Source organism: Crocuta crocuta, unplaced genomic scaffold, assembly GCF_008692635.1.
Source record: "Crocuta crocuta isolate KB4526 unplaced genomic scaffold, BGI_CrCroc_1.0 scaffold30, whole genome shotgun sequence".
Taxonomy (NCBI): domain Eukaryota; kingdom Metazoa; phylum Chordata; class Mammalia; order Carnivora; family Hyaenidae; genus Crocuta; species Crocuta crocuta.
In genome coordinates, this window is record NW_027528345.1 from 5,493,365 (window position 1) to 5,508,949 (window position 15,585).

Here is a 15,585-nt window from a genome sequence, read left to right on the forward strand (position 1 = left end):
AAAATTCCTGGAACAGATTAGTATATTCTGTCAAAGACTTACAGTGACCCAATTTGCTTACACTGCTGCATCACTAGGGACTCATCCTAGGCCCGTGACCTGCTGGTGTGTATACATATTTACAAAAACAAAACAAACAAACCATCCATTGGAATACAAGAATAGCAGTAGCAGTCACATACTGAAGACTGCAGCTTGTTGAGGAGCTATATACCCTAAGTCCCAAAGCTGGTTCCAGTGGGTCTTAGTGCTTTTGTGACAAGATTTATTCAGAGTACTGTGCTCTTCATTTGATGTAGCAAAATGCCATTAACCTAAATAGTTGTAAATAAAATTCTGTATCTAGTTTAAATCTGTAAAATCCCTCTTGATCTCAAGACCTTTAATTTCATAGCATCTATAAAAACCTTGTTGGCATGTAAGGTTACATTCACAGGTTTAAGGAATGTGGATCTGGAGGCCTCTGGGGGCGGGGCCATATTATTTTGACTACCGCACATAGAAGGTTACTGTACAAAAAACACAATGCTTTGCCACCTAATTTGATAATAAAATAATCCACACTCCGTTTGGCCTTATAAATGCACCATGTGAAGTTCCCTTTTCTCTTCATTTCCTGTTTAGACTTAATGAGTATGCACTAAAAGTAAAAAAAAATAAAATGCCAGAGTACAATGATATGCACAGCCCTCCAAATACCAGCCAGCTATAACTGCATCATTGCAGTGGATAGTGTGCTGAGTTATCAGGATGCAGCAATAAGAGGGCCACACACACGGTGAGGGCCACACACACATGTTCTCTGTTGCAACTATTCAACTCCGCTACTGAAATGCAAAAGCAGGTCCAGATAATATATATTTGTTAATGTGAATGTGTTCCAATAAAACTGANACTGAGTTATCAGGATGCAGCAATAAGAGGGCCACACACACATGTTCTCTGTTGCAACTATTCAACTCCGCTACTGAAATGCAAAAGCAGGTCCAGATAATATATATTTGTTAATGTGAATGTGTTCCAATAAAACTGACATTTTGTTTCAAATTTTTGTATAGTTTTAAATGTTGTAAAATATTCATATCCTGATTTTTTAGTAACTGTAAAATGTATAGTCATTTTGGATCCTGGCTTGTACAAAAGTAGGCAGTGAGCCAAGTTTGGCCTGTGGACTATGGTGTCCTAAGTTTGTTCTAGGGTCTCGATTCTTCTATTGCAGGAGGCTGTGGGGGCTGTGCCTGGTGCTAGACTACTTTATTTCTGGCCACATTCTATTAGCTGGAACTCAATTACCTGCCCATATCTAATCAGGCTGGGAAATACAGTTCTTCTGTGTGTCCGAGACAAGGGAACGTGGATATTGGTGAACATTTCTACCATAGCTTGCTCTTTCCAGTAACCCAATTTTTATTTTATCCTCTTTTTCCACACATAGCTAATACTCACTTCTAAATTCCAGTTCAAAGTTTGGAATCTCAGGTAATGCATGTCCTTTGACCTGTGATATAGATTTCTTCAGAATTCCTCATAGTCCTGTGACCTATGAACTTAGTATCTGTCCCTGACATCCATCCTCACAAACAGTTCCCTTTGGAAAGAGTAAAAAGGGAACTACAACAATTATTGGTCAGGGCTAATCCAGCTATACAAACATTGAGAAGCCTCCCAACCTGCAGAACAGAAGAAGAACCTTGATTCTTCCCCGAGTCAGCTCTCTGTAAGGAACTCTTGCACATTATTCTCCATGGTCTACCCCTGGCAAGGTTCTTCCTGATCTCTTACCCTCCTTGGCACAGCTGAAGTGTGTTGGGCCTTCTTTGAGGATACAGAGCTTTGACAGCCCACTGTCTTCCTAAAGATTATTTTAATGCTTTCTAATTACAAGCACCCTTGGAGCACCCTCATGGTTTCCTGTGCCATGCAATTTCCTCATGAACAATGCTTCGAATTTATTTGTTTGCAGTAAGTACCATGTCCCCGTAACCACATCCAAAGATGCTTTCCAGACACTGATCCCAAATCAGCTTGATTTTATTGTCTAATTCCTCCACTTGTTTTTTTTTCCCCTTAACTTAATGGTGGCTGAAAATGGCGATTAATGTGATGTTTGCTGAAACATTTAGTCACTTTGTTCAGCAGAGGCTTTTTGGTTACTCAAAGTCTTTCTCAATCACATCACTTACTGTTTGGGACTTAGAGGTTGCAGACATTTCCAACCCTTTAATGGCCCACATTTTTAGGGGTTTTTTTCTATTCTCTCTTGTTTCTGCTTACAACATCGACAACTCTCCTAGGCTCATTTGTTTCTTATAATACCCTGCCAAATGCAGACAACACCGGTGAGGATACACTAACTACTAATAACACTATTCTACTAACATTGTTTTCTGACCTGTTTCACTAGAGCTACCTATCAATAAGCACATGGTCTGCCTACCAATTATTGTGGGCAACAGATTTTTGCAAATGTCTTTTTCATAGCACAACACTTTCCTGATTTTCAGTCTCCTGACTACCTTTCTACTGATAAACCATAGTCTTTAATTTTACTGGAAAATGTAGGCATTAATTGCCGAGAACAAACTGAGGGCAGATGGGGTGGGGGGAGGGGAAGGAGGTAAAGGGCATGGAGGAGGGCACTTGTGGGGATGAGCACTGGGTGTTATATGGAAACCAACCTGACAATAAACTATTAAAAAAAGAAAAAGAAAATGTAGGCATTATTGGGCTAAGTGCTGCAGCAGACAACTAAAAATCTCAGTGGCTTAGGACAATTAAGTTTTATTTCTCATTCACGCCATAATCTGCTTTGGATTCATGGAGCAGCTATCTAAGCAGAGGAGATCTGAATGAAAAATTTAAGGTTCCAAACCTAAAGATTCTGAGAAAATACTACAAGGGATGACACAGGGATTTAGATATGAGAGGCATTTAAACAACTTAGGAATCTGTTAACCAAAATTTAGATCCAGAAGAGGAACAAGAGCCACTAAATGGCAAGTTCCAGAGAACTTGGCCACAGCTCTTAAACCATCTCCTCAGATTCTCCTGTGGCTAGGATTGATCAAGAACGTCCCAGGGCGCCTGGGTGGCTTAGTCGGTTAAGCGTCCGACTTTCGCTTAGGTCATGATCTCGAGGTTCGTGGGTTCGAGCCCCGCGTCGGGCTGTGTGCTGACTGCCAGCTCAGAGCCTGGAGCCTGTTTCAGTCTGTGACTCCCTCTCTCTGTGACCCTCCCCTGCTCACGCTGTCTCTCTCTCTCTCTCTCTCTCTCCTAGAAATAAATAAAAATATAGAAAAAAAAAGACCGTCCAATCCACATATGGCCTTATATTGGCCACAGCTGTACAATCCAGAAGGTGGCAAAGAGGGGAAACCAGGTGAATATCATCCCCTCCCTCCCGAGAACACGGAACACCACAGCATGAGCTGACCAGGCCCTGGGGAGGGAGAGTGCCTACTTTAAAAGTGGGAGGTGTCACTCTTTCTTTGCCTTATTCCTCATCTTCACTGTAAACCTGGGAGTTGGTTTAAAAGTTAGGAATAACTTTTAGATTCCTTTGGTTTTGTTTTGGAACTCACAAACATATTTGTATCAGGATTAGCTGTGTATTCAGTTCTATGGTGAAAATTTTTTGGTTTTATTTATTTTCCTGAAGTCATTAGGAAATGCCTATGGACTTACCTACCAACCTACCTACCTGGTCTCCCTGACAATCTTGGGTGTTAGATATTATTGTCAATAAGAACTCACCAAGTGTACCCATCGGTGTGGTGACCTTTCTCTTTCCGGGACTGGTCAGACCACAGAGGGACATTCATGGCCAACGAAACAGCTCTTCTGGCTCAGCAGAGGGCCCCTCACCCTCCTCCCTTCTATTGGTTGCATGTGGAGGGGGCAGTGGGAGTAGGCAGACCCTGGCGGGACCCAGCTCCCCTGCCCTCTGAGGCAGAGGCCACTCTCACTCACCTCTTGGCTGTGGCTGTGAGTGGCCCTCCCTGTGGCGGGAAAGGCCCTGCGCCACCCAGCGGCTTGTCACTATGGCAGTGGCAGCATGTGGCCTGGGTCCTCCGTGGTGCCGCTGGAGCGCTCCAGGTGTCTTCCGAGTGCTGTTTCCCTTTCCAGGGACCCCTCGGGCAGGTGGGGTGTAGGCGGAGCGGTGGAGCTGGTAAGGCAGGCACACCCGGCCCCTTGTCAGGGGAGGCCCAAGCGTTACAGCCAGTCTGCACGCTGCGGTGGAGCGTTTGGTGTGGGTGGAGCCGGAAACAGCGTGCTGAGCCACCTGCGGCCTACCGAGTGGTCCGTGAGTGCGCGTGCCTCGGCTCTTCTATTCGCTCTCGCCGGAAATGCCTTGTCTTCCAACCAACACACCTGCGCTCTGCCGAATTTTGAACGGCGCCGCGAGCGGGAGGAGGCTGCCGGGGCGCAGGCCTCAGTCCTGCCGCCAGCGCTCAGGACGCCTCCTGTTCGCCGGCCGCAGTCCCACCTCCCCCCAAAACTTGGTCTCTGACCATTTTGTAGATGATGGTGGGGTCGTCGCCAAGGTGAGAAAGCGTTTGCTAGTCACTGGGGAGGAGCATACCGTGGGGGCAACAGACTGCCCAGCTGTGGCCCTTCTTCTCAGCCAGGTGGCCACCCGTGTGGCTCCCGTCGCCTGTGGGCAGAGCCTACTTCTTTCTCAAGAGGGGTCCGCGGGCCCTGGCAGTGGGGCTGAGAGCTGTTCTTGGGGAAAACACACATAAATAAGAAAAGAAGAACTCACTATATTGCAGGATATATACTGTTTTGGGGAGGCCTGGGTGGTCTTCACTTCCACTCAGGTCATGATCTTAGTTAGTGAGCTAGAACCCCACATGGGGCCCCGTGCTGGCAGTGTGGCGCCTGCTTGGGATTCTCTCTTCATTCCATCTCTCTGCTCTTCCCCTGCTATTGTGCACTCTCTCTCTTTCTCTCTCTCTTTCAAACTAAAGAAATAGTTTTTAAAAAAATATATACGCATTTCAAGAAAGTGAGGCTCACCAAAATTTAGTTACTAAATGACAAGGATGTGAGCTCAGGTCCAACACATTCTGGGCTTTTTTTTTTTTTTTTTTTTACAACTTTCAGATCTTTCCAAGTATTTCAGGGAATTTTGGATAACTGGTCCTAATACTCCTCTAATAACCGCAAGATACAGATATCTTTAAGGATAGAGACCAAAAAACATATGCCTGCAAAAGCTGGCACTTCTTTGAATTGGGTAAAAGCCTGGGGCCCAATATTATCCCAGCTAGATGGAGAACAGGCCACGCCAAAGGACAGTGGGAAGAAGTGGCCCTAAGCAGGCAATATTTGCTTAGAGTTTGACATAAGGATATATATCTTTCATTTGCTACAAAGGAGGTGAATTCTGATGCTCTTTCTATTTTTGACTTTATGAAATCGAAACCTATTCCTCTCCTACAGTTTTGGTGGGTAGATACCAGGTTGCTTTGCAATCTTTCCCAAACTTGTTTGAACTGATGCCTCATGTTTCTTTGCAGGGCTTTTTGGCTAAAGAAGCACTCATGAGACCTCCCTCCGATACAGCTGAAATGTATCCAGAGGAGCCAGGACAAGACTAGACTTCGCAGAATCCTGGTAAGCTAGATTTTGCACCTGCCTCGAGGCTCTGAAGGAAAATTAATGTGCTTGAATAATAATGTATGCATGCAATAGGTTCTGGAAGAGAAATGTATGGAGTATGACATATATTGGCTAATGGGAAAGGATTGACTCATTTTGGGATCAGAATAAATGAATATCTCTTGGGAAGAAAATTCAGCAGACTAATTGGTAGCAAACTAGTGGTATTAGGCTGCTGTTAGTGGCTTTTTGTAAAACTAAAAAAAAAAAAAATTACTGACACTCTTCTACCAGCCTCTTCGGTGAATAATAATATTATGAAAAATAGGTAGTACTTATTACATACTTACATTATGTTAAATACCATACTAAGTGGTCATGAATAAGTACGAAATTCTCACAAAAGCTTTATGAGGTAGGCAATACTGTTAACTCCATTTTACAAGAGAGCATACCTATGCTTCCAGGACAATAGAAGGTACCTGAGTTGGTCTCCCTGGCTTCTTAAGTGGCAGCGCTATGCAGCTCCAGGGATTAAGGAAAATATACTCACTTTCCTCTAAATGTCAAGTAAGGAAAGAAAATCCTACATACTGGGATTGGTTAGCTCTTTTATGCCTGGTCAATCTGTTTCTGGAGACTTAAGGTCTTAACATGTGCAGCAGTAAAACATATGTAGGTCTTTAGAAAGGCAGAGGCTTTGCTGTGGATATGGACCCTCAACTTTAATTGCTTTAGGGTGAACAGGCAAAATGTTTGGGGGCTAAGGGAAGAAGGGTGCAAGCTTCCCTGGGGTGGGCAGCATGGCTACATGTAGATTCAGAGTTTTGCAAATGTGGGTCTCCTTCAGTCTGGATTTCCTAAAATGCTTTTGGGATTTTGATCCTGAATTTCCTTTATGTTTATATATAAAAAATAGAAAAATAAGTCTGTTTGGGCCAACAAAATTTGCAATACCCAAAAGGCTATGTATATTATTATTGGAGATTCCCGATGGTATCTATAACTTAGAGCAGAAGTTGACAAACTATAGCCAGTGGGCCAAAAATGACCTGCCATTGACTTCTGCCAATGCAATTTTATTGGGACAGATCTCTATTCATTCATTTTGTATTACACTGTAGAACATATGCTCTGTATTTACATATTAGGTCTACAACAGCACACTTGTGTAGTTACAACAAAGAATGTGTGCCTAAAATATTTATTTTCTGGCCCTTCGGTGGGGCTTTGGATTCAAACCTACTTTTAGTCAACTCTCCAGACCCCAAGTGAGCTAAAACTTCTTTCCCCCCCTTTAGTTTAAGGCCTGAGTTAGAAACTAGCTTTGGGCAGAATCAGGTCCAAGATGGAAAGACAAGAACCTCCTGAATTCACCTGTTTCCATGGGCACAACAAATCTTCAGCTAAACACAGAGCAACTCCTTCTAAAAGAAACCCAGGAAAGAGCTGAGCCAATCCTACAGCTACATCACCCACATTGAGATAGCTGGGAAAGGCTGAGACACACCCATGGCAGTACCATACAATTGAGAGGGAACTCCCAACTCCCAGCTCCTCCCCAAGGAGCAAAGGGATTGGTCTGCGCATCAAGCACCCCAACTTTTAAGACTCCCACCTGAGGGATGGGCCCCCAAACACCTAACTTTAATGGACACAATGGCTTATGTCTTTTAAAACACACAAGACTATAGCAAACAAAACATTTCTCAAGAGGGCTCACTGAGGCTATATCCCCAAAGCTCACAGCAGAGGGAGCAGGCAAAAATCGCCCTTTTCCCAGTCCTGAAAGAGGTCTACTTGCATTTGTTAGAAGCTGCTGCTTCAGTCAGACTTCTAACTTAACAGGTATCTAGGGGTTGACTGCAATCCTCTCCTGAGACTAGAAAAAAACAGTAGATATCACCCCTGTCTTGTCCGTTAAGCTCACCCCAAAACTGTCCATGTATTCCTGGAAGGAGCTTGCATACATGTGGCTCCACCCAGGGACAGATGCCTAGATCACCTGGCTCTGAAAGCCAATGGAGATGACATTCACTTGTCCCCATGGGAATGCAGCAAACAAAGAAACAGGTCTTTTTTTTTTTTTTCTTTATTTATTTTGAGAGATAGAGCACGAGTGGGGGATGGCAGAGAGAGAAGGAAAGAGAGTTCGAAGCAGACTCTGTGCTGCTAGCATGGAGCCTGGCACGGGGCTCAAACCCACAAACCATGAGATCATGACCTGAGGAGAAATCAAGAATCAGATGCTTAACCAATCTAGCCCCCCAGGTGCCCCAAGAAACAGGTCTTAACCAGCTATCCCCCCCTGCACTCAGCAGAGAGGAAACAGACAGAAATGCCCTTCTCCCATTCTTTTCCTGAAAGAGGACTCTGTGTACTTTAAAAGCTTCTTAGAGAGTCAGGTTTCTAATTTAGCATTCCTCTAGAAGAGGACTGTGATCCTCCCCAGAGGCCAGAGAAGTCTGTGGACACCATCTCTGTCTCTCCCCTACCCTCATCCTCAGGACCCCTCCAAGGGGTCAGGATCTCCCTGCAAGGAGCTCATACACTTGTCTGGTACCCAGCTTTGACAGCTACCATTCAAGTGACAGGCTCCTGGATTGCTTAGCTCTGATAGCCAAAATGGCTTGGATTCATATGTCTCACAAAACTGTAGCAAAGAAAGACACAATTAATAACAGATGTAGGAGCACCCAACCTCCCCAAAAGGAAAACTTCAGGAAGCAGATGGCTTCACTGGTGATTTCTTCCAAATATTCAAAAAATTAATGTCAGTCCTTCTCAAACTCTTCCAAAACATAGAAGAGGGAGGAATACTTCTCAACTCATTTTATGAGGCCAGCACTATGCTGACACAGAAATCAGACATGCATGGTACAGAAAAGAAAATTATAGGCTAATATCTCTGATGAACATAGATGCAAAAATACTCAGCACAGTATCAGCAAACTAAATTCAACGGTAAATTAAAAGGACCATACGCCATGATCAGGTGGGATTTTTTTCCCCCAGAGAAGCAAAGGATGGTTCAACATACACAAATTAATCAATGTGACACCCAACCTTACTAAAAGATGGATAAAAATCATATGATCATGTCAAATGATGCAGATAAAGCATATGACAAAATTCAACTTCCATTCATAGTAAAAATTTTCAACAAACTGGATATAGAAGGAATGTATCTCAATGTGATAAAGGCCATATAGGACAAGCCCACAGCTAACATCATACCTAAGGATGAAAAGCTGAAAAGTTTTCCTTTGGATCAGGAACTAAACAAAGGTGTCCACTCTTGCCACTTTAATCAACATAGTATTGGAGGGCCTAGCCAGAGCAAACAGGCAAAAAAGAAATAAAAGATAGCTAAATTGGAAAGGAAAAAGTAAAATTGTTTTTTTCTGCAGATGAAATGGCATTATCTATAAACTCCAAAGACTTGACCAAAAAATGTTAGAACTAATAAATGAATTCAGTAAAATTGTAGGATACAACATCAATATACAAAAATCAATTCTGTTTCTATACCCGAACAAGGAACTATCAGAAAGAGTAATTAAGAAAGTAATGTTACTAGGAATTGCATCTAAAAGAATAAGATACCTAGGAATGTATTTAGCCAAGGAGATGAAAGACTTGTACACTGAAAAAACTCTAAGATGTTAATGAAAAAAATTGAAAAAGATGCATATAAATGGAAAGACCCTCCATGCTTATGAATTGGAAAAATTAACATTGTTAAAATGTCCATACTACCCAAAGCAATGTATAGATTCAATGCAATTTCTATGAAAAATCCAATGGCATGTTTTACAGAAATAGAACAAACAATTCTAATATGGTATGGAACCACAAATAGCCACAAATAGCCAAGGCAATCTTGAGAAAGAAATGGAAACATCATACTTCTTCATTTCAAAATATATTATAAAGCTATAGTAATCCAAATAGTATGGTATAAGCATAAAACAGACATGTAGATTAATGGAACAGAAAACAGGGCCCAGGAATAAACCCATGCATATATGGTCAGTTAACTTATGACAGTCAACCAAGAATATGCAGTGATAAAAGGACGGTCTCTTCAATAAAGTGATAAACCTGGGCAGCCGCATGCAAAAGAATGAAACTGGACCCCTATCTTATACCATACACAAAAGTTAACTCAAAATGCAGTACAGTCTTATATTTAAAACCGGAAATTGTAAAGGTCCCAGAAAAAAAAAAAAAAACATGGGGGGTAAGTGCCTTGACGTTGGTATTGGCAATGACTTTTGAATTTGACATTAATGGCAAAGGCTGTAGTTTGACTTCTCAAACTAAAAAACTTCTCCACAACAAAGGAAACAATTAACAAAGAATAGGCAACCTACAGAATGGGAGGAAATATTTGTACATCATATATCTGATAAAGTGTTAATATCCAAATTCTATAAAGAATTCACACAACTCAATAGCAAAGAACACAAAAATTCTGATTAAAGATGAATAGAGGAAAAATAAGATAAAAACAGAGAGGGAGGCAAACCATAAGAGACTCTTAAAGACAGAGAACAAACTGAGGGTTGCTAGAGAGGAGGTGTGTGGGAGAATGGGCTAAATGGGCCAGGGGCATTAAGGAGGGCACTTGTTGGGATAAGCACTAGGTGTCATATGTAAGTGATGAATCACTGGGTTCTACTCTGGAAAGCAATACTACACTGTTATGTTAACTAACTTGAATTTAAATAAGTAATTTTTTTAAAATGAATAGAAGAACCAAATAGACATTTTTCTAAGGAAGACATACAAATGGCTAACAGGTATATGAAAAGGCACTCAGTCTCACCAGTCATCAGGGAAATGCAAATCAAAACCACACTAAGATATTACTTCACACCAGCTGAAATGACTATTACCAAAAAGATAAGAGATGACAAATGTTGGTAAGGATATGGAGAAAAGGGAACTATCTCTTGAGCACTGATGGTGGGAAAGGTTAATTGGTGCAACCACTATGGAAAACAGTATGGTGGTTCCTTAAAAAATTAAAAATAAAACTACCGTATGATCTAGCAATCCCATTTCTGGGTATGTAGCCAAAAGAAATGAAAACCGAAGGTAGGGCACCTGGGTGGCTCAGTAAGTTAAGCATCTGACTTCATCTTAGGTCGTGATCTCACAGTTCATGGTTCAAGCCTCACATCAGGCTCTGTGCTGACAGCTCAGAGTCTGGAGCCTGCTTCAGCCTGTGTCTCCCTCTGTCTCTGACGCTCTCTTGCTCAAGCCCTGTGTTTCTCTGTGTCTCAAAAAATAATAAATGTTAAAAAAAATTTTTTTTAAAGAAATGCAAACAGAAGGTAGACCTGCATTCCCATGTTCATTGCAGCATAATAACCAAGATTTGCAAACAATCTATGGGTCTGTCAATGGATGAATGGATAGAGAAGATATTATATCTGTATCTATATATATCTCTATCTCCTATATTATTCAGCCATGAGATAGGCAATCCTGACAAATGTGACAACATGGATGGGCCTTGAGGCCATTATGCTAAGTGAAATAGGCCAGATAGGGAAAGATAAATATGCATGGTATCATTCATATGTGGAATCTAAAATAAAAAATGTCAAACTCTTAGAGATTAGAAAAGTGGTTGCCGGGGCTAGGGAGTAGGAATAGAGAGAGTTAGATAAAAGGGTACAGACTTTCAGCTATAAGATGGATAAGGTCTGAGGATCTAATGTATAGCAGGGTGACCATGCTTGGTGATACTATAATGTGTAATTGAAATTTGTTAAGAGAGTAGGACTTAAATCTTCTCACCAAATGTATATTTTATATTATTAATATATTAATATATATTATGTTACTGTAATGATGAATATATAATGAACCAGATGGCAGGAATCCTTTCACTGTATATGTGTGTATATATATATATATGCATATATATAATTGAATGTATATATGTATACATTATACATATACACTATATGTATATATATGCATATATAATTGAATGTGTATATATATGTATACATGTATATATGTATAATGTGTATATATATGCAATATATATATATTGAATCATACTGATGTACACTTAAAATATATTACAATTTTATTTGCCTATTATACCTCAATAAAGCTGAAAAAATCTAGAGCATAAAAATTAATAATAGAGAGTCTATTCTACATCAGCCACTGCACTGTGTGGAAGTCAAAAGATGAGTAAAACATGAATCCTGCCTTTAGGTACTATTCAGTAGGATGAACAAGTAAATGTAAGTGCAAGGTAATCAGGAGTAGGAGGAGGCAGATAAGAATATCTTACTGAAAATGGATCAAGAGAATAAGGATTTAGCATCTGATCTAAATTTTTGCAGGCAGATGTGGCTTATTAAGAGTAAGTGAAAGCTATTCTACATGAAGGAAATAAAGCATATAAAAGGAAGACTTTTTTATAAAAAAGGAAAAAGAGGACAAGGGGTGCCTGGGTGGCTCAGTCAGTTGAGAACCCCACTTTGGCTCAGGTCATGATCTCATGGTTTGTAAGTTCGAGCCCCACGTCGGGTGCTCTGCTGTCAGCACAGAATCTGCTTTGGATCCTGTGTCTGCCTCTCTCTCTGTTCCTTCCCTGCGCGAGCTCTCTCTCTTTCTTTCAAAAATAAATAAACATTTTTAAAAATTTTAGAGGAGGAGAAGTTGCCAGTGAAGAGGCTTCCACCCTCGTTGTTGCTTCTGTGCTTAGTCCCATCCCTGTGACGCTGTCCTGGTACTACAACAGGCAGCAAAGCACAGCTTAAGGCTGGGAGCAGACCTGCTTACGTAGTAGTTTTTTTCCTCTCAGAGTAATGACGAAGTGATGTTACCAAACAGAGTAATCTCATGGAGAGTGACTTTTTTCTTAAAGGAATCTTTAAAAAAATAGATAAAGTAACACATAAAACAGTTCATGTTTGATAAACATCAAAAAAGAAGTTTTCCATAAAGAAAAAAAAAAGGTAAAACGAAAGTCTGGGTTGGTTAACATGTCACCAACAGAATAGAAACTAATGTTCAGAAAACACGGGTTAAATGTGTCAATTGGAATAACTCTGTCTTTATTGTTAATCGCCACTCAATGAAGTGTGCTGCTGTGTCCTGCTCTATGTCAAGTAAAAATTTAACCAAAGTGATGCAATTCTGTTTCTGTTGGCTTGGCTTTGCAGTTGAAATGATTCAAATTACTGAAATAAAATCAAGCTGTTTTATGCACAGCAAGGCAAAGTTATCTTCCTTTGGCATAGCAAATGCATATTAGAACGCTGAGATGATGCATGACGTCCTGCACTGAGAAATGTATTTACTATAGACGAAAAGCCCAAATTACTAGAAAAATTCAATTTGAAGTAGAAAATACATGCCAGTCGATTCTTTATGGAATAGTAATATACCACCAAATAGAATCTGATTTTACACAGCATTGAATATGCTGTTAGAAAGATGATTTTGTAAACACATTTGGGAGAATACGATTTGAATATAAATGTTCTCTTAGTTAGCATTTTAAAGTTTTTATGAATTTCAGATATATCAGAAAACATCACTTGGTGAATTGGGAGAAAATTGTTCTTCTTTGTAAGATAATGTCCACTGAAGGAGTCCTAGTTTATATTCTCAGCTTCTTAACCAAGTGTGTCTTTGGCTAAAGAACTTTCTCCTGAAATATGGTGTTTGGTTTTGGGTGTGACACGTATACCGGCAATATGAACAACTGGAGAACATTTAGAAGAGAACAACTCAGATCTTTTCTGAGGACAGACTGAATGAACTGGAGAAATGTAATACTGGAAGTAGAGGGTTCTAGAAAGATATTTGAAGAGGAGTTTGTCAGTATGGCCCAATGAGTAGATCTAGGACCAACATGATATAAATGAAGTTCCAATTTAAGGAAAATTGATCTCAAGTGATGTTCAGAAGAACTCAGAGAATTTCAAAAATGGAACGCATGGTTTCTACAGGTGCTAAGTGTCCCATTTCTGGATGTGTACTAAAGCTAATCGCATTATAAAATCTGACTTTGAACAAATACAAGAGGTTATAAGAGCCACCATCTAAGATACGTATTAAAATTCTTCATAATAAAATTATTATAGGGCACCTGGGTGACTCAGTCAGGTAAGTGTCCAACTCTTGATTTAGGGTCAAGTTATGATCTCATAATTTATGAGTCTAAGCCCCACAATGGGCTCTGCTCTGACAGTGATGAGCCTGCTTGGGATTCTCTGACCATCTCTCTCTCTGCCCCTCATCTGCACACATTTTCTGTCTCTCTCAAAATCCATAAACTTAAAAAAATTAAAAATAAAAATAAACTAAAAATAATATATGGAGGAAGACATTGGTAGAACTATGTCAAAGAATTTCTAACAGTTAAACATGACTACCTAATTCTGACTTCTAAGAAAAACATCAAAGCAGAAAAGTTATATGAAGAAAGAACATGAGGAACAAATGACAATACCTCCATAAATTTAACAATACCTCACAGTTATTTAGAGAAATTCAAATTAAAACACTATTGTACCATTTTACATCTATAAAAAATAGTGGAGGACTAAAATTAAATTGGTAATATACAAGAGACTATTTTAAAAATAATCCTATACTTTGCGAGTGGCATTGTTCATTGGTACAGATTTCAGACAAGCAATAAAACAAGCTAAACCACATCATTAGAATTGTTCATAACTTGCTTTGTTAAATCTATTCTTGATAACATAGTCTAAGGATAACTTAACATAATATGAATTGTAGCAGCATCTATAATAATAAAAAAGTTAGAAGGAAATAAACTACATTTCCAACAGATCAATGAAACATTTACAGATCATTAAAATTTTATGAACATTTAATAATATAAAAATTGTTCACAATAAAATGCTCTGCAAAAGGCAAAAATAAAAATGATACCATGACAGCAACAATGTAAAATATGTAAGCATGTGAGCTAAGAACAAATAAAAATCAAAACTGTGGTGAGATCACAGTGATGTTTTTTCTTTTACTGTTTGTGTTTAAAGGAGAAATATTGCACTTATTTAAATAAATAATTAGAAATAGAAACCTTTTAGGCATTATTACCATATATAATGGTCGAAAGCCTAGCTTCCACAAATCTTGTGACTTCATATATATTGGTCAAAAACTAACTGGCTTAGATTGGGGAATAGAAATGTAAATTCTATTTAATTAATTTGTGAATTCATTTACCTGAATGTCAGCAATAGATAACATTATTTGTAATATTTGAAATATACAGAATAAAATGCTAAATATTACCAACACAATTACATATCCTGTGTACTCACCACTTTTCTTCTACCTTTCTGAGAGAGCCACTATCCTAATTTGATGTCTATCAGCCCCATCCACTTTGAAATACTTACACTTGCATAAGTGTATTCATACATAATACAAAGTTTTGCACATTTTAAAATTTTATAGAAACACTGTATTGTATGTATATATCCCGCATTTTGATTTTTCCCTAAACATTGTTTCTGAGATTCATCCATGTTGCTATATGAAGTTATTATTCATTTTTATGTTCTAGAGGATTCCAAAATAGAAACATATCACATTTGGTTTATCAGTGATCCTATGGATTGACATTTGAGTAATTTCTAGAATTTCATTATTACAAATAATGCTAGAATGAGTATCTTTTACACGTCTTCCTGTATGTGTATGAAAATTACTATAGATTAGTGCCATTCCAATGGAACTTTCTGTAATGATAGAACTATCATTGTGCTGTCCAATATAGTAGACCAGCCAATAATCACAGTTGCTCAGGGAACTGAGGAACTGAATTTGAATTTAATTAATTTAAATTTAAATAGCCACAAATGACTAGTGGCTATTGTTTGGACAGTGCAGCTCTCAATCACATTCTTGAGTACACACTAGGTCATGAGGGGTACACATCCTCAACTTCAGGTGTTGCAG